Source organism: Equus przewalskii, chromosome 9 (assembly GCF_037783145.1).
Source record: "Equus przewalskii isolate Varuska chromosome 9, EquPr2, whole genome shotgun sequence".
Lineage (NCBI taxonomy): Eukaryota > Metazoa > Chordata > Mammalia > Perissodactyla > Equidae > Equus > Equus przewalskii.
Window position 1 is genome coordinate 69,358,181 of NC_091839.1, and position 20,550 is coordinate 69,378,730.

Here is a 20,550-nt window from a genome sequence, read left to right on the forward strand (position 1 = left end):
CCTCTTGCTTCTTCCTCCATCCTCTCCCATCTCTTCCAGAGTTGTTTGAAGCGTCCTGAGCAAATGTTTCCCTTCAGGTTAATAATTTTTATTCCTGGGATTATGTTTAAAATTTCCATCTTTCTCTGGAAATTAGCCATTTTACAATTAACCTGGTTGTGTCTTAAGATACTGAATGCACTATGAAGCATAAGCTGATACTAATCACAGGGGTAACACATGAGGAAAACATTGTTTGTGAAGGATATTTTGTATAAAAAGGATATTTAATTTTGAAATAGAAAAAAACACTTTATTATATGCATCTTTCTAACTTTATTAAATTGACAATAACATTATCAATTGAGATTTTTACAGAATGAAGTAACAAGCCCTTCTGAAATTTAAAAGTAGTTGTATTTACAACGTTTCACAGCAAGGAAAAACACCACAATAAATTATTTTTTAAGAAATTCTGTTGGTTTTTTTGGCTTTTTCTCCTTTTTGTTGCTGTTTTTCTTTGTTTTTATAAAAATGAATAGATTAAGATAGAAAGAGAAATTAAGAAAGCATAGAAATATATTCCCTGTAATTACCACTCATTTTTCTTGTGTTATAACATGGTATTTAATCCTGACAATTTCATGACTCCATGAACACTAGATGTAAGTATTTTAAATTTTAAAAGCTGGTGTTTTAGCTTGCAACACAGAATATAGAAATCTGCTAAACAGGGAAATTCTAGAACCTTGATAACAGTTTTTAGTTTTTATTTTAGTTTTTTTTTTTTTTTTTTTTGAGGAAGATTAGCCCTGAGCTAACACATCTGCTGCCGATCCTCCTGTTTTTGCTGAGGAAGATTGGCCCTGAGCTAACATCCGTGCCCATCTTCCTCTACTTTATATGTGGGACACCTGTCACAGCATGGCTTGCCAAGTGGTGCCATGTCCACACCCAGGATCTGAACCGGCGAACCCCGGGCCATGAAAGCGGAGTTTGCGCACTTAACCCCTGCGCCACGTGGCCTGCCCCCAGTTTTTAATTGTAAAACCAAGAGATTCCCTTTGGAAGCACAGGTCGTCTTTGCACCAGATTTAGAAAACATTCTCTGGTCCTTTTCCCATCTTCCCAGAATTTCACAGTGTCTGGGCTGGATAGGTTTCTCCCAGCTCTGTTTCTGTCACTTCCATACTTGCCCATCCTAAGAGCTCACACATGTCATTATAATTAGTCCTTTGGTGCCTGTCTTCCCTGGAAGATGTTAATTTCAGGGAGAGAAAAAACAGATCCAGCTGTTCATTGCTATATTCCCAGGTCAGGGCTCAATAAATTTGTTCTAAGAATCAAACAATCAACTAATAATGAGTGATATCCAAGGACGTATTTTATCTACTAAAGTTATAACAAAATTTCCCCCAATCGGAAGACAAAATAATTTATAGAAGTTAGAATTCTCTTATAAATTTACCCATTTTTAATTATAAGCCTGTCTTATCAATGTTAATAAGTGGAAATGAGGCACCCAGAAAGAAAAATCCTGCTGTTTTTTCCAATTTGAAAATTGTGCTACTCAGCATAGAATATAAATAAGAATTCCCTCTTCTCACAGTCTTCCGAGAAAATCACACTACAACACAGGTCAAATAATTCTTACCCAGAATATAACTTAAAAACATTCCCCACTTTGTTTGTCATGCGTACTTTCTTCAAGATTCTTGATGTCTTCCACACAATTCCATGCTGGTCTTTTATATTTTCCTTGGTTATAGCTTCTCTTATCCAAATACGCTCTTTGGTGATAAGGATGAAGATGGTGGTTGTTAGCATTCTGCGATGCTCTCTGCAAAGTCACATTAGGATTTGTTAGAAGATTTCCCTATTTCCTCTTCATTGGAGATTATTTTTCATGCCCTATTCCCTTCTCATGATAAAAATATTCTTTTTATAAATAATATATAAATATATATATAAGCTGCAAGAGTCTAAATTGGAGGCATCTTTGCCCTTATTGATTTCGTTTGCTCTCCTCTTGACACATAACATACAATAAATATTTTAGAAGCTAAGTTAACACATGGTAGAGACAAAGATTGAATATCCTTTTATGAGTTTTTAGACTGGTACAGGAGAGTAGATTTTCATATACCCAATTGCTGCACACAAATGTCATGAGAGATATAAATCAAGCACTTTGACAGGTCAAAGGATTCATGCACCTTCCTACTCCACTGCTGTAAGCGTCTTCTCTAGGCACTGTTCTGAATGACTGTATCAGTTAAGAATTGCTCCTAAGTAACACAAACCCCCAAAATGGCGACCTAAACAAATCATGAGTTGTGTTTTTCTCACATCATGAGATGTCCAGAGATAAATGTTTGGTGGTATTTGTTCAGCAGCTCAAGAACGTCGGGGCTGAAGTCTCTGCTGCATCCTTGTTGATCCTTCCCTCAGGATGACTTTATGGTCATAATATGGATGCTCCACAGCTGAAATCCATCCACATTCCAGTCAGGAAGAAGAAGGACAAAAAGACATACACTAGCTGAATCTGGACCCTTTGTAAAGAACTTTCCCAGAAACCTCGTTTCCACTTACAAATCATTGGCCACAATTGAGTTACATGACTTCTGTTATCTGCAAAGAGGCTAAGATTTTGTTTTGGGTTGAACATATTGCTCACCCCCAAATACCTGAATTCTCTGAGTACGAAAAGGAAAATGACTATTGGGTAGAGTACACCACACTTATATTTTTCATTACCTTTCCCTAAAATGAGGTCTTCTTTCTTGCTACTTCTACTGAGCCCTTTCCTTGGCTCCATGATTCTCTCCTAACAACATCAATACGCTTGAGATCTACGTGTGTGGAATGGGAGGGAGGGTATGGTGTGTGTAGTGCGTGTAATACGGCTATGAATGTGCGTGAATGAGTTAACTTCTGGTTCACCGTAACACTAAGTTTATAATACAATGAAAAATAAATAAACTTGGGAGAAATCTATTTTTTTACAGGAAAGTACACCAATAGTATTTCATTCCTTAAATTTTTATGCAATCTGAGAAGTGAATGGTTGGAATCCATTCTCTCCCTTTGCCTGTGAAAGAAAGAAGATGATTCAAACTAGTCTTGAAAAATAAAAATGATAGACTCTGACACACAAACTAATGGTATTTGTAGTATAGGTAAAGCTTGAAAGGTAAGATTTTGAATTTGTTTGTCTCATTTGACAATCTGATCCTTCATTTTATCTATACACACTCACACACACACACACACACAGAGCTAAGATATAAACACATACACTTTAGAGGATCACACAGATTTATAATTAGACCCAAACTTTGAAATCACTGAAGATACCATAAGAGATAAATTCATGAGAATCTGTTAAGAAGGTAATGATTGTTCTTTAAGTAGAAGTGCTAATTACATGCCCAGAGAGAAATACGTAAATGCTTACGATTATTAAAGCAATTATAGAAGTATAAAATAGTGATGCCTATCATGGATATGTTTAATGTAGATTGCAAACATTGTACTAAAAAAACAGTTGCATATCTTGATTTCAAGTTGATTTCTTTAAAACAATTCTCTAATAATGGTGATAGCAGGAAGAAGTCTAAAAATTTCCATACAGAATTCCCAACTCCTACGTATTCAATAATATACTAAACTAGGTACAGTTCTGGAGGAATTTTTTAGATGTAATTAAAGCCTCAAGTTAGTTGATCTGAAGATATAAAAAATATTTGAGGGAGAAAAATGACCTAATCACATGCTGCCTTTAAAAGTAGAAGAGAGGGGCTGACCCAGTTGCCTAGTGGTTAAGTTCTCGTGCTCTGCTTCAGTGGCCCGGGATTCGTGGTTTCAGATCCCAGGCACACCTACACACCACTCATCAAGCCATCAAGCCATGCTGTGGCAGCATCCCACATACAAAAGAGAGGAAGATTGGCACAGATGCTAGCTCAGAGACAATCTTCTTCACCAATAAAAAAAAGAAAAGAAGGCAAAAGAGAAAGGCAGAAGAGGAAGTCAGGTAGACTCAAAGCCTGACAAGTATTCAATACACTATTGCTAGTTTGAAGATGAATGGGGACATATGAGAAATAATATAAGCAGCCTCTAGGAGTGAAAAGTGGCCCCCAGCTAGCAGTCAGCAAGGAGACAGGAACCTCAGTCCTACAACCACAAGGCAGTGATTTTGCCAACACGAGGAATGAGCCTGGAAGCAGATTCTTCTCCAGATCCCCAGATAGAGTCCATTCAGACAACATCTTGATTTCAGCCTTGGGAAACCCTAAGCAGAAAACCCAGAATGCTGGCCTTCTGATAGACAGAACTGTAAGCTAATAAATTTGCGTTGGTTTAAGCTGTTTCACGTGTGGCAATTTGTTACAAAGAAATAGAAAACTAATACAGATTTTGGTACCGGGAGTGGGGTGCTGCCATAACTAGTATCCAAAATATGGGAGTGTCTCTGTAATTAGACAGTGGGTGGAGGCCAAAAGAAACTTGAGAAGAACCTTAAGGAACATGATAGAGGAAGCCTGCATTGCCATGAACAAACTGTTAGTTGAATTATGGATGTTAAGTACACAGCTGGGGAGGGATCAGAATGAAGCCAGGAACGTGTGATTGAAAACTAGGGAAAGAGGATCATTGTTATAGTGTGGTCGAAAGATTAGCAGAATTTTGTCATGAATTTATGTGGAAAGCAGAACTTTTAAATGATAAACTTATTTATTTAGGTGTGGATGTTCCCAAGAAAAGTGTTGGAGGTGCTGCCTGGTTTTAACTTGCCATTTATAATAAAATGTGAGAGGAAAGAGACAAACATGAAAGAACAGTTAAAGAAAAAAGAACCAGGACTTGATGATCTGGGAAATTCTCAGCCTCTTCTGATGGTAAAAGCTGCTAAAATTAAGAAATTGCTTTTGAAAGTGTAGTGCAGAGAAAAAGCTAAGTGTATGGCTAGGCAAGCCTTTACTCAAATCTTGAAAAGATCAAAAGGTCAGAATATTAAGTCACAAGAGATTAAAGGTTTGCTTCATAAATCATCTCAAATCAGGGAGCTTCTAGCAAGCTTAAGGGTGTTGTCCCTTATCCATTTCAACAGACACCAAAGATAGAGAAGAGATTATCTCAAAACGATTTGTGGACTTGGGATCTGTTTAATGGGATGAAACCCTGTGCCACGGAGACCCACAAGGTTCTTGAGAAATCTGTGTCAGCAGAAATACTGACAACATAGACCAAAAGGAAAAAATATTACAAAAAGAAAGGAAGTTGTTGGACCCCTGAAATATTACTGGCAGGAAGTAAGCCAAGAGCCCAGAGAATGGAACTGGGAGCTGAGGGAGGAGAGCTGAGAGCCGCAGAGAGTTTTTCCCAGGCTTTGAAACCTAAAGGACTCTGTGCAGAAATTTCAAAATTTTGTTGGACTGGTGAGTCCCTTTTATCTTCCTTTTCCCCCCGTTTTGAGCTATAATGTCTGCAACTGTTATCTTCTGGATATCCCACCATTTTATGTTAGGAGCAGATTAAACGTTTATTTAGTTTCACAGATCAACAGATGATAAGAATTGTGCCCAGGAGCCTCATTTGCACTGATTTAGATGCTTTAGATAACGAGATTTTAAATTGCGAAAGGATGTTGTATAGGGAGAAGACTTTTAGGAACCTTGAGGTGGGATGATTATTTTACGTGTAGAATGGATATGAACCTTTGGTAGGCCAGCGAGTGGACTGGGGTAGACAGAACTATGGTCTTCCAAAGACGTCCTGTCCTAATCTCCAGAACCTGTGAATATGAAAATATATCGCTCCTGTGATTACATAATGTTATATAGCACAGCTAACCTTAAAACAGGGAAAGCACACAAATGCTAATGTAACCTAATCTAATCACAAAAGAAGAAAACTTTTCTATCTTGTGGCAGAAGGGAAAGTCAGGAGAAGGATTTAACATGCCATTGTTGACATTGAAAATGGAATGGACATGGGCCAAGGAATGAAGATAACCTCTAGAAACTGAGAACCATTTCCAGTAGCCAGATTTCCTTGGAAGTACATTGCCTTCCCCCACCCCTGATTGAAGCCACCAGATAAAGTCCTGGACTAGTTGCCCACTTCATTTAAGCCTTCTGAGACTAGAGTATCCACCTGGATTTTTGACTTAATATGAAATAATAAATGACTGCTGTTTTTTTGTTTTTGTTTTTTTTGAGGAAGATTAGCCCTGCACTAACATCCACTGCCAATCCTCCTTTTTGCTGAGGAAGACTGGCCCTGAGCTAACGCCCATGCCCATCTTGCTCTACTTTATATGTGGGACGCCTACCACAGCATGGCTTTGCCAAGCGGTGCCATGTCTGCACCCGGGATCCAGGCGGGCAATCCCCGGGCCGCCGAGAAGCAGAACGTGTGCATTTAACTGCTGTGCCACCGGGCTGGGCCCCAAAATGACTCCTATTTTAAGCTACTAAGTTTGTGGTAAATTGTTACACAGCAACAGAAAACTAACATCATGTTGAAAAAAACAAAAAGCCTTTGCAAACTTTGTCCTCTTTCAAAGTGGCATCAGAAATTATCTTGCCATGGGAATGCTATTCATTTTAACTAAGTAACAGATAAATTTTCTCTGTTGCAGCCTATGGAAATCATTTGTATGTGAATGTAGAAGTGAAAAATTAGTCTTAAAGATTTCCTTTTCAAATTGAAATTTTAAGTATATAAACAAGAATTCAAAAGGAATGAATGGGGTTAATGAAGTAAAGGAGAGACTTTGGCTCTTAAAGTTTTCTGAATTGATTAATTTAACAAAGGTTTTCTGAGCACATGCCATGTACCAGACTCTTTACGTGTTACTACTAATGTAAAAATAGACCACATAGTTGCTATCCTCAAGAAGCTCAGGAAACAGATGGACAATAATCCTATTAATAATGATCAGTATTTATTGGACACAACTTATATGCCAGGTATTGTGCTAAAGTTTTATCTATACTCTCCTTTTCAAAAAGAGTTAAGACCACGATAAAGGACATGAGAGAAGAATTAACTAGGTAACACTTACGGTACAGAAGAAACTAGCAAACACTGCTCGTGAAGGAGACTGAGAAGGTTCCGGCTGTTAAATCGAAGACTAAGAATTCACAGAAGATAAAGACCGGCACGGAAGACAAAGACCGGAGAAAATAGTGTATATGAAGTCTTGAGGGCATGAAACAGTGAAGTTTATTTGAGAAAGTTACAGGTATACTAGTTCGGCATGAGGAAAGAAGGGAATGTCGAGGAGACAGGCAGAAGTGAGTCAATGGAAGAACCTGTATGCTTAGCTAAGGAATTACAGACTTGTGCTAGCTGTTCCAAAAATATTTTAACTTTAGCTGTAAGAATAGCCGCTTTTCTCTTTGCCATCTACTTCCGTATTCTTGCACTCAAGGTGGTTGACCTACCTTGAAGAGAATACAGACAAAAAGAAAGTAAGTTATTTTAGAAACCCTAGTGAAAAACTACTGAGTGAATTTCACCTGGTTCCATCCACTTATTTTAACCACTGGGGATAGGGGGACCTAGAGAGGTTACACTATTTACCCGAGTCCCATACCTAGAAAGATGCTTACTAAGAGTCTGGGCTCAGGTATTCTGACTCCCAGTCCAGGAATCTTTCCACTATGCCTTAAGTCATTTTTGTAGTTTTCACATAATGATGTTTGAAAACTAAAGTTTTTGTCTTTAAAAGATTTGAAATAATATTTTTAAATAAATCTTTTAAGGCAAGTGTTCAGAATGAGTTTTAGAAGTCTAATAAAATACATATAACTAAATGAGTTGGCCTTTGATTATTTACTCAAAAGAAGAAAGTAAAACAGATGAGAAAGAAGAGTGTGAGAACACTGGTCTCAGTCTTCGAGATGAAGCATTTTGGCTGGAAACACCCTAGCCATACTGGGGTCCTTTATTCAGCCAGAGAAACTTAGAATCCTGGGCTGTACAAAGACAACTGACATTAATCTGCCTCACAAAATCTTAGGAAATTTTATTCACCTCATAATAAGAACATCATGCTCAGAAACACCATGGAAGTAGATTGGACTCTTTTTAAGCCTGACACAGAAGAAAATTTGCATTCGTATTTGTATAGATGAGTGTCTGTTAACTGCTATAACCTCTTCTCTAACTTTTTTCTCTACACACACACCCCTCTTCCCATCACTGTACTAATTCACAACCCATAGTGATAATCTATATTTAACAAATGAGTCTTCCAGTGTTTCCCTTTGGGTTTTTCTACCTTTTTAAAAAATATATATAATTTCCTAAAATACAGATAATCGGTCATCATCTCAAACCATTCTGGACGCCCTAGTATAATAATGTCAGTCTTGAAAAATAATATTCTAATACCCAGTACCCTCATATGAAAAATCTCAGAGATGTAAGTTTTATATGAAGAAAAAAAAGGGCACTTTTTTTTTATCTTTCCTGTATCCATCATAATAGTTATAACCAGACCCAAGACAGAGGAGAATGCCAACAAGTTATCTTCATAGGATAAGAATTCTCACCCCAAAAGCTTTTCAACTAAGTGAAGAAAGATGCTGATTATTAAAACAAGACTTTTTAGACTTAGGAAAGTTTACTTCTTTATTCAAATAATTCTTTCTTGGGTTTAGAAAAAGAGTAAGGGGGAGAATAAAATAACTCCATGCCAATAAATTTGAAATTGTGGGCAAAATGCTTTATAAAACTTAAATAGACATTGCTATTAAAGAAGCTGGATCTACTCATTGTGGGCAATTACATTAGTGTTCAAAATAGTTGCAGCCTCTCTTTATGATACCCTATGCCTAAGGGAGGATCGCATATTCCCAGCGTGTTTAATCGGGCATGACCATTAGACTTCCTTTGGTCAATGAAATGTAAGCCAAAGAGATGCGTCCCACACTCTCCCGGCAGAAATTTTAGGAGCCAAGACACTGTTCACCATGAACTGTTTCCCTCAGCCATATAACTGATAATGTTACAGACAGAGGTGGCTCCATCCTCCGTTTACCTGTTGTAAGGTGGTGGGAGCAGAACCACAGCTGACTCATAAGGGAGAAAAAAGGTGAGCCAGACAAAAACCTATCTTTGAAAGCCACTGAAATGTTGAGGTCATTTGTTATTACAGCCTAACCTAGCCTATCCAAAAATAGGAGAGAATTTCCTGCTTGCCTAAAGTAAAGATGACACTAAATAGTGAAACATTAGAAGTATGCTCCCTGGGGTAAAGCTAAGGATGCCCACTAACAACAAGACTATATAATATTGTATTGGAGGTCCTAGCTAGCCCTGTAAGAGAAGAATAAGAAGATTGATAATGGATGATAGATACACAGATACACAGACGTTTATTCATATGAATGATGTGTACATATATATAAGGAATATAATTATAAAAGAACGTGTATATATATATATATGAAGAATAAAACAAAATTGCCATTTTCCTAAGATAACTGACAGCCAAATAACTACAGTTAATCAGAGACTTTATCAACATTGCTAGACACATGGACAATGTACAATCAACATGGAAAATCAATTGCATTCCCATACACCAACAAAAAACAGCTAGAAAATGAAATATTTTAAAGCTTCCATTGATAAAAGCAATGAGATACCAGAGATAAATCTAACGAAAGATAGCATGAAGAAATAAGGTATTATTGGAAAACACTGAGGAAGACCTAAATAAATACAAATCTACACGCTCAAATTAATTTATTAAATCATTCAGTTACATTCGGACTCCCAGAAGGTCAGTTCATTGAAGTTAACAAAACTGATTATCAAATGTATAAGAATAAGCAAAGACCCAAGAATACTAAATATAATATTGAAGAAAAATAATAAGATTCAAGATAAAGAAATACAATACTGAAGAAAAATAACAAGGTATGGAGATACCTTGGCTAACTATGAAATAAAAGCAATTGAGACAATGTGATATTGGCACAAGGATTTAAGAAAAAAAGAAGAAGAAAAATAGATCAGAAAGAAAGCCCAGAAATGAGAACATATGAGAACTTGGGCCATGATGAAGATGAGATTACTATATATCGGAAAGTATCTTTAGGCCTTCAGGATAGGAAGAATAAACCATTAAGGAAAAGATTGATAAATTGACTATATTAAAATGTAAAACTTATGTTCATCAAAAGACACTATGAAAGAAAGAGAGTGAGAGGGAGGGAAACTGGAAGGAAGGAGAGAGGGAGTCTTAGGAAGTATATTAGCACTACATATAACCAGCAGAAAATTAGTAGCCAAAGTACATAATCAACAAAAAGGCAAAACTCAGGAGAAATGAGGAAAGAGTAAAAAGAGTAAATTCTTAGAAAAGGAAAACAGAATGGCCAATAAACATATGAAAATGTGGTAAAGCATTAGTAATCGGAGAAATACAAAGTTGGATAAGATACAATTTCACATCCTTCAAATTGGCAAAAGTTTAAAAGCCTGACAAAATGAAGTAATGGGAAATTTCATGTATTACTGGGAGGATAAACTGGTGCAATCCCCCTGGAGAACGATTTTGTCTAGTCAAGTGAAGATGTACCTTCTCTGTAATCCAGCAATTCCACTCCTAAGTATGTACCCTAGAGAAACTCACACAGACCACCATGAGACATACACAAGAAGGGTCATTGCCCTATTGTTAATATCAACGAGTTTCTCATCAATAAGATGGAGATAAAATTAATACTTGTCTCATAGGGTTGTTGCAAGGAATAAATGAGTTGGGACGTGTAAATCCTTAGAACAATACCTGAAATCATGCAAGGGCTTAATAAGAGTTAGCTGCTGTTAATAAATTCGTTATCTAGGACTCCCCTTACATTATCTATTTTGATTCCCAGCACCTACTGCACTATGCTCAAAACTTGAGATATTTTTCTTTGCAAGCTTTCTTCTCTTCACAATCGCTGACCTCATTTAATGGATTGCTCCCCAGTCCCAGACAAGTCGGCTTGCCTGTAATAAGACTGCAGCCAGGCCTGCTGTGATCTGGGTGGGATTTTCTTATCCTCTCAGGTCGTGTTTATGGTAACCTTTTCCCCAGAGGTGAGCTGGGCGGCTATCCCATCTCACGTTCTCCCCAGTGAGGTCTGCCAAAGTTCTTAAAACTATTTTGATCTATGAGATCAACAAATGCTAAATCATGCCAACAGTCACTTCACTTGTACCCCTTGACAGGATTTTTAATTGTAAGGTTCTACTTTAAGTAAAGATAGAATGGAAGAAAGAAGGAAGGCAGGAAGGGAGGGAGGAAAGGGAAGGGAAGGGAAATCGAAAGAAGAGATTCCAGGTGCATGTAATTAATAATATAGAGAAATGCTTTTGGCAGCCTCATCCAAAGTTTCAACATGAGTAAATTTTGCATTCCACCTTTACAGCTCTTTTATGACTCCTCTCTCTGTTTGAATAATTACTCCCATTCCCTCAGAATCATGTCCTTTGAAATTCTTAATCCTATAAACAAATCAATATTAAGGATTAATGGGTACTAACATCGGATTGTGTCATACTTTCCAGATAACATATTGACATTTCTAAATGGCCCCTAAAATAGACAGTCCGTTCTCCATGATTCTCTAAAAGTCAGTTCCTTTAGTGTTCAGCTTTAGTCACCATGGTCATTGAGTGTGGGAGAAATTCTGGAAGAGCAGAGTTTTAGGCGTCTGCCAAATTGCATTAACTATCTGACTTGTTTATAGGTAAGATTTGCTCTGCAAGTTAACCTCCATCCCACCCACCACCTGTTTCATGTTACAACCACTGGGCAGCGGGAGGGAGGATTAGCTTAATTGGAGCATAAAGTATTTATATTCTCCTTATTAATGACCAATTTATTTATTTTAAAATATTTACAAAGCATTACAATGTATCAGGAAAGTGTTAACCCACTTAGTTACAAAACATTATTTGATTTTTGTTTTACTCTGTATTTAACTATACATTTTTCCATTCTCATAGCTAACACTTGCTCCTGTCCCTTCTCTTAGTCTTTCCTCCCCTTCCTCAAAACAGACAGATGATAAAGGTATTAGAACAGGGTCCAACTCCTGGGGGCACAGGCTGGCAAGAGGTAGGCTAATGGCAGTGAACTAGGAAGCAATCTAGGATTCAGCGAAGTTATAATAACTGACCAGAATGAACCAAACCTCCCAACTTAAAGATGCTTTCTCTGGAGTTCTTTTTGCTAAAACATTGAAGGATTATATATTCTGCCTTTATTGGGGGAAGCTGCTTGCTGAAAGAATCTGTTTGTGTGTTTTGTGATGTGTCTATACATCAATGCAATCATGTGACACAGGTTCTGTGATGTCAAGTGATACACTATCACAGTATGGCTATGAATGAGTAAGACTAAAAATTAACCCTTATTCAAATGGTCGAAAGGTTGAAAACCACATATAGAATTATTAATCAAATGCCGGGTATCGAGAGCTTACTCTAGTAAAAATGTCAGCTACCATTAGTTTAGTTCTAGTAGACAAGAAGGGATTTGAAAGGAGAGTGGATTTTATAGAGTGAAGTCTTCAGAAAGTCTGATTGGTCAGTGTTCCTTTAAGGTGGGATTTCCTATTAGGGTGGGACTTTGGGAAGTAGGATGCGAAGGCTTTTTGATTGGCTATTGGCAGCCTTGGATTGGTTCACTATCTCTTTGCACATAACTTGAAGCTTTCCAGGTCGGTTAGGACCGTCTGAGTTTTCCCGTTTCAAGAAAACATTATCTGGTCTTCTGCTTTAGGGTTCAAGTTTTGAATAAGCAATTCATTTTTTTAAATTTATTTTTAATTTATTTGTTTATTGCAGTCACATTGGATTATAACATTATATAACTTTCAGGTGTACATTGTAATCTATTTCGAATTCTGTGTAGATTACGTGTTCACCACCCAAAGACTAATTACAATCCATCACCACACACGTGTCCCTAATCACCCCTTTCACCCTCCTCCCTCCAGGAATAAGCAATTTCCAAATGTAAATTATTTTTCTAGTAAACTCACTTTCACTATTTTTCATGTACCTTTATTGTCTCATACACCCCATATTATACATGCTATTACAAAAATAGTGGCTCCTTCCATTGTTCAGAAACACCTTATTCAAGCACTTTATAGAAATTGCACAGCATTTGAAAAATAATAATAACCCCAGGATCTGGGTCTCTAATCTGATGATCTCTATTTTGTACTGTCTATAATTTTTTGCTTCTTTGCTCTTGGGATACAAAGTTCCCTGGGCGTTGGGTTTTTTTCTTTTTTATTTATTAACAAAGGACAAGTGAACAGTTTTCTTTGTTTTTGCTCTTGTTGAAATGATATTTTAGTAATTTTTTTAAATTAGTGTTCCTTCCAACATGTTGGGATGACCAAGAATCTTCCCTGCCCTTTATTAGGAAGACTGTTGCAATTTCCCTTTCTTTTCTCTGGTTGCATCAAACACTCTAGTCATCTCGTTCTGCATTTTGGTCAGCAATGCCTTTTATGCTCTTCAGCTATGTCCTTCCCACGACCACTCTGAACCTTTTAACTTTATAGTTGCAAATGCTGAATTATTCCTGCGTTTGATCATAAGTCAGTTTCTCCTAGACTCCTCAATTATCCCCAGACTCCTACTTTGAACATTTCTCAATTGGATTGCACAACAGTAGTAAAGTTGGTCCAGATTTGCTTGTTACTGCTAACAAACACACTCACTTAGTGAGTTTGTACCCCAGATGAGGCCCTTTGCTAAGTTCTTTCCATATATCTTCTCTTCCAATCTTCCCAATAATTCTATAAGGTAGGAATTTGCTAATAATGAAACTGAGACACTGTGAGTTCAGGAACTAGGAACTTGCATGTGATCACACACCAGGGAACCAGTACCTGGTCAAAATGATCCCAAAGTCTGTGTCCTACCTTAAACATTCATCTAGTGATGCCTGAGAACTGTCTGCACCAGAATGACCTGGAATACCTGATAAAAATACAGGCTCCTGGACCTAGCCCAGACCTCTTGAATTGGGATCTCTGAGCAAAAGAACCAGAAATACACATTTTTAACAAGCTCCCAAAATGATTCTTAGGTACACCAAAGTTTGAGAATCACTAAACGGTGAGACCCACGTTGTATGTATTGTTCTCTGTGTCTCCATCACCAAGCTCAGTATCTGGTTAATTGATAATAAGTGTTTGATGAACTGAAATCAACCAAGCCTACCGTAAGAAAAGCATGTTGGTATTGATATGGTACCTTTGAGTTTTTAGAAAAAGGTTCTATAAAAGCATCAGGAGAGATTAGTATTGTCACATCAAAGTTGGGTACTCCTAATGCTGGCACTGTGCCAACTTAGTGAGAGCCACTCTCATTTGGCACACACCATAGTAAGGCTTTTCACAATGGCTTCTGTTTGAGGGAGAGTCGTTGGATGTCCGAGAGAATATCTCAAGACTGTTGGTGATTTAAAATGATATAAGCCTCAGATTTTAAAAAGTCTCTTGCTCAAGATGTCCTGTTCTAGTTAGTAATAATGGTTACCTAAAACTGACTTCCAGCATGCTGTGGTTGTACTTACCACCTCTTCTAGTCTAATAATATGATTGTTAAGAAGGTTTACTACGAACCATTATCCAAAGCAGCCATCTGCTAGCTACATAATTAATTATGTGCATAAATAAAATCAGCTAGTCAGCAAAAGCCTTTGGTTTAAAGTGGTGGGAGAACTGATGGCTATAAAAGGTAAAATTTAAAAATATATCTTTCTTATTCAGGGAAGGACATGAGGGTGTTGACTCTGTGGTATCAGGTGGCTGTGCCGCTGTTTCTCTTTAACTTTCTGCCTTATGGGAAATAGGAAGTACTAAGCTGATTGTCAAGATAATGGTAAAATCTTTTCCAGGTAATTAGGAATGCTAGAAAAATCAAACAAAATGAACTTTCAAAATTCCAGCTCTGCTTATTCACTCAGTATCCTGCTGGCTAGGTTTTGTGAGGGGTGGGAAATTGGGGTATATATATGTATATATGTATAAGCCTTCCACTGTCTCTTTCCTGCTTTAGGATAAAGACAGAAGATGATAAAGAGAGCTAAAGGAGGCTTCATATTCAGGATGCTGACTTCTGGGTAAGAAGCAACCTGGGTAAAAGCAGAAATTACTCAATGACAACATGAGGTTCCCTTAACACTTCCTTTGGGAATATCACAGTCTTGGTCCTCAAGTTAAAGCCTCTACATCAGACAGCTGAGAATAATCGGTATTAACACTTCCAAAGGAGTTTCTGCCTTTAGATGTTTTCCTGTGCCAGTTAAGCTTCCAGGCCTCTTTGCTTGTGCATGTAGGGGCAAGACATTGACCCTTCTTTCTCATTTCATTTTCATGAATGTAATGTATGAGAGAGAGCACTGTGATCATCTATGCAAGTCTCATTCCAAACTTTTATCCAAAATGCAATTCTACCTGGAACTGAAATCATCCTACTTTTCATCTCACATCTAATTGACTATAATAATCATATAATCTACTAAACCACTCTCAGAGAGTTTATACTGCATTAAAGGTTTAGAGTACCCCAGCTTATCTGAAGCCCTCTTAATCAATGGAGACAATTATATTCATTCTCTTGAATTTTCCTAACAGTTTCACACTCACAGAATCCTCTCAAGGTCTGCATGGATGTTTCTCCATTGTCCCTTTCCTTCCTAGCTGGGTCATAGGCCATATGTGGTTCTAAGACTTCTTTTCCCCCATTACTTCCCCACAGAGGACTGAGAGGCTGCAGGTCATTCTTGCCTACTCCTCTTCTTGTGGTATAATCACTGGCAACTACTTTGCTGGTTCCTTTCCTTGTTTTAACAGCCAAGAATCCTCTAGCTTCTAAGGTTTGACCAGAGTAAGTGTTGTTAGTCTAGTGCCCTTGGGTGAAACACAATGAAGGTGCATCCGTGTCCTGAGGGAGAAGCAATAAAGTGTTCTGGGGCCAAACAATCCCCGAAACAGGGCAGAACACTGGGCAAAGTTCCTCATAATCCAAGATTTCAGAGAAGTACCATTAGATATATGCAATAAAGCTGATACATAACACAAAAACTAAATTAAATCAGTACAATAAGAATAGAGAGATCAAAGGAACAGAAAAATTCCAAAACAGATCTCAGATACAATAGAGAAAACATCATAAATCATAGATGAAGGGGAGATAAGGCTGAGACGCTTGAGCTTTGGAAAACATACAACTTAGATACCCAGTAAGTAGAAATTACACATGGATTTGAGTTATTTAGTCAGTAAATATATACTTACCTAATCTCAGGAAGGGAGTTATATAAAATAAAAGAGATGAAAATAATAAAAAAGGAAAGTTTGAAAATTTTGAACTACCCAGAATTTAAAACTTTGCAACATTAAACAGTAAATAAAAATCAAAAGTTGAACAAAATCTGAACAAATTTTTAAAATACTTTGCAAATACAACAAAAGCTCACTGTTATAAATAAGAAAAACACTAAGCCTTCACTGATAAATGAACAAAGGTAATAGATGGACAGCGTATAAAGAAGGATTGGAAATGGATAGTGAACGTTTGGAAAAAATGTTCAACTGCATTAATAAAGAAAAATACAAAATAGGTAAAAATGTGATGCTACTATATTTTAATCCACCAAATAAGAAAAAAGATTACACTCAATATTTGCAAGAGCTTAATAATATGAGCACCCTCATGCAGTGCTGGGGAGAATGACAATTGTAAAGCCTTTCTGAAAATAACTTGGCAATGTATTTCCATGTCTAATAATTTATCATAAGCAATAAAAAAATAAGACCTATATTTATGTACAAAAAATGTTCAATACAACATTATTTATAATAACAAAAATTGAAAACAACTTGAAGCTGGCTTGGCGGTGTAGTGATTGCATTCACACACTCTGCTTCAGTGGCTCAGGGTTTGCCAGTTCAGATCTTAGGTGTAGACATATGTAGCATTTATTGAGCCATGCTGAGGCAGGCATCCCATATATAAAGTAGAGGAAGATGGGCTTGGATGTCCACTCAGGGCCAATTTTCCTCAACAGAAAGAAGAGGATTGGTGGCAGACGTTAGCTCAGAGCTAATCTTCCTCAAAAAAAAAAAAAAAAATTGAAAAGAACTTGAAAGTTTAACATTAGAAGATGATTAATTATGATACATCTGTCAATGGAATAGTATATAACCAATAAAATTATGTTTAAAAGATTTAAATGAAATGCTTATGTTATAATGGTCATGTAGAAAAATCACAAAATTGCTTGTAAAATAAGATTTCAATTCTCTTTTTACAGAACCATTTTTAAAAGTTAAAAGGAAGTAAGCCAATATGTTACTGGTCATCTCTGGGTAGTATAATTTTGGGTAATTTATTGTTTCAGATTCTTTATCCTGATTAGTACTTTCCACATTTTTCTTTTAAAGAAGCCAGAACACAGCCACACTCCAAATAAGGAAAAAATTTGCTACTCTTTTTTAAGATCAAGAATAATATAACTGAGCAAAAGCAAGTAACATACAAATAAATTTCAGTTTAGTTCGGTTTTAGAAGTGTGCTTTAATAGTGAAAGTTGGATAAAATATTTCAAGCATACAATGTAAAAGATACACATCAAATACATTAGAGTTACTGACTATGTGGAGATGGGAGAAAGGAATAGGGATAAAAGAGCATGAAAGAGATACACAAACAAACTCTTCTAACAAAAGCATGAAATGACTTCCTTCAATCGTTAACCAGTATGTCCCAGGCTTGACTGAGGTCAGCTAAATTGTAATTTTAAGATTGTGTGTATGTTTAGGTTTCATTGTTTACTTTTGAAAGGTTAATATCTACTTTTTAGAGTTAATCCTGTAAACTTTACATAATGAGGCAAAAGACAATGCTATACTCTGTTTACAGCATGAAAGAGTTCCAGACAGGTTTCTGCCAGGAAATTTTCCCCTCCCTCCTTCTCATTGTCAGCCTTGAACCACAGTGGTCTGCTTAAGGAACTCAGTGATGAAGAGGCTCCCCAAAAGAAGAGCCAAAAACTTGTCTAAAATACTGTGTCATTAATTCCATAGAGATTTATCAAAGGATTTTAAAGCTCTACCAACACTAAATTTGCATAATGGTCTTTCCAGTTAAACTTGAAGGGCACATCTACCTATGGGAATTATTTCAGAATATCTTAGATTAATTAGGTCTGTATAGGTAGAGTAGAAACAGAAATGAAGAAAAGCAAGCAGCACTTCACTTTAAGAGAAACAGTTGTCTTTTCTTTCTTTCTTCCTACCTATAGTGCTTCACAAATGGCCCATATTTGCACAAGAATTAATAGTGTCCATCTTTCAAGTTGCAGAAGACTCCTTCTAACAATTTTGTTTGGCATTCACAAATTTAAAGTTACTTATTTGATGGTAGGACAAATACATAATCATTAAAACAAACTTGGAAATAGTTTAAAATTCATTAGACCTAAAAAAAATTATATATGTGCTCCAGAATTTACAATTCTCTTTTATCTTTATTAATAACACTTTTTCCTCCCTAAACCATCACAACTCACCAGGAAAGATTCTGAGAAAACAGTCTCAGAAAAACCATGCTACGAAGAATTACTAAGAGAAATAGGACATTTTTACCATCATTCAATCCATTTCCGGATTCTCATTCATTCCACACTTCATTTGGATTCTGGGTCTTGGTGCTAATCTTCATAGTCTTTTCCAAAAACGTGTTTGACTATGTAAACTAAGAGTCTAAATTAGTCAATATTGAGGTTCAGGGTTTGGTAGGAATTTGTGTTATATACAAATTAGGAAAGTAGTTAATGATGTTTGACATTAAAACAATACAAAACAAAAGTTTAAACATAAAGCAACGAGCTATTTAGAAATAGAATACTGCTTTATGGTAGGTGTTAAATTTGTCCAGAATAATTTATGCCATGTAAAAAGTAAAGAATGTTGCTTTTATTCTTTTGTTTCTGGGATAATGTGATGTGGTTCATTTACTGTATTTATTGAAAATACTAGTTTAAGAGATGGTCTTAGCCACTGGTTTTGATACCACATGCTATTTTACTCTTATTTTCTCTATGAAAAAAATATTGCTGGGACTTAACATACATGTCCTTTCTTCCTTTGTACATTTAGCTTCAGCACATCTCTTCTACGTGTAATCCCTTCTGAGTCAATCAGGAACTAAGAAAATATGTTTTTTAATCCTTTAGCTTCTGCATGTCGTCTACAGGATAGAGTCCAAATTCTTTCATTCTGCCTTCTAAGGTCGTGTACTAGGCTTTACTTTCCTACCTATCTTTTCACTCATATAAAAAAGCCTCATTCACTCACCTGTCCATTCTGCTCTCATTCAGATAGGATCATCCTTTAATAGGAGGTGGAGGGCACAGTTCAAGTGTAAGCTGATGGAATGAATGGCAGGAATAAAACAGAACGGACACACAAAGCTCATTTTGAAGGTAGAAACCACTTAACTTTCTTTCCTGAGAATTCCTAAGTTATAGAGACAAAGAATATGGAGGAAGAAGAGAAAGAAAACTGAAAAATGATAATAATACTGTCTAGAACTATTATTTGAATGCTTTAGTTATATGTATATTCTAATCTCCTTAGAGTGAGAACATTTTTATATCTTTTCTTTATATACCCACATGTTTTCCACGGTGGTAGGCAGCCAGTAGGCATTCAGGAAATACTTGTTGAATGAATAAACAACATCAATTTTTCCTTGACTGCCACTTTATTACTATCTACCTTTGTTTAAAAAATGTCTATGAATGTTCATTTCTATAATAAAACATTTTATTTATGACAACTTGAATGGCAAAAATTGAGAGGTTTGACAATATCAAGTATTGGAGAGGATAAGGGCCAATTGTAACATTTATATAACATGAGGAAAACGGTGAATTGGAAGAACCACTTTGGAAAAGAGTTTGGCCTTACTTTGTAAAGGCAGAACGTGCACTAGAATTTCCACTCCCAGAGAAATTCTTGTAGATACACTGGAGAAACTCTTGCGCATGTGTTCCAAAAGGTTCACAGTAGAAACGTTTGTACTAATAAAATAGAATTAGAAAAAGAAAATAAATAAATTGTGATGTGTTCACATACAGAATAAAACTGTGCAGATGAGTTAGCTACAATTTTCGGCAGCATAGATGCCTCTTACATACGCAATTAAGTGAAAAAAGCAAGAATCAGAAGGTAACATACAGTATGACACAAATTTCATAGCTCAAAACAAGCAAAAAAAATACTATATTGTTTAGGCATACATATATATATGTTTTTTTTTTTTTATTTAAGGCAAGAGAATAATAAATTTCCATTGATTCTCAGGGTATGGGGGTGAGTCAAGAGGATAAGATAGGAAGTGAGTACCCAATTTAAATGTAAAACACTCCTAATATTTTTTAATTCAATGACGGGTTCCTTGATGTACATTATATAACTATACTTTAGAACTTACATGTATGTTACTTATATTCTT

The 20,550-nt window shown here is 36.3% G+C and overlaps 1 long non-coding RNA gene across 2 annotated transcripts in view; it reads right to left on the minus strand.

Moving 5' to 3' along the window:
• Positions 1-291: 291 nt before the first annotated feature.
• LOC103556557 (uncharacterized) overlaps positions 292-20,550 on the minus strand; it is a 64,586-nt gene continuing 44,327 nt past the window's right edge. Inside the window, exons 5-8 of one of the 2 annotated variants that reach the window (XR_011522068.1) lie at positions 20,004-20,116; positions 19,389-19,550; positions 2,329-2,465; positions 292-1,819 (exon numbers count right to left, since the gene is read on the minus strand). This is a non-coding gene — a long non-coding RNA (uncharacterized lncRNA). The remainder of the gene's footprint in view (positions 1,820-2,328; positions 2,466-19,388; positions 19,551-20,003; positions 20,117-20,550) is intronic. The other variant, XR_011522069.1, reaches the window with a different exon arrangement.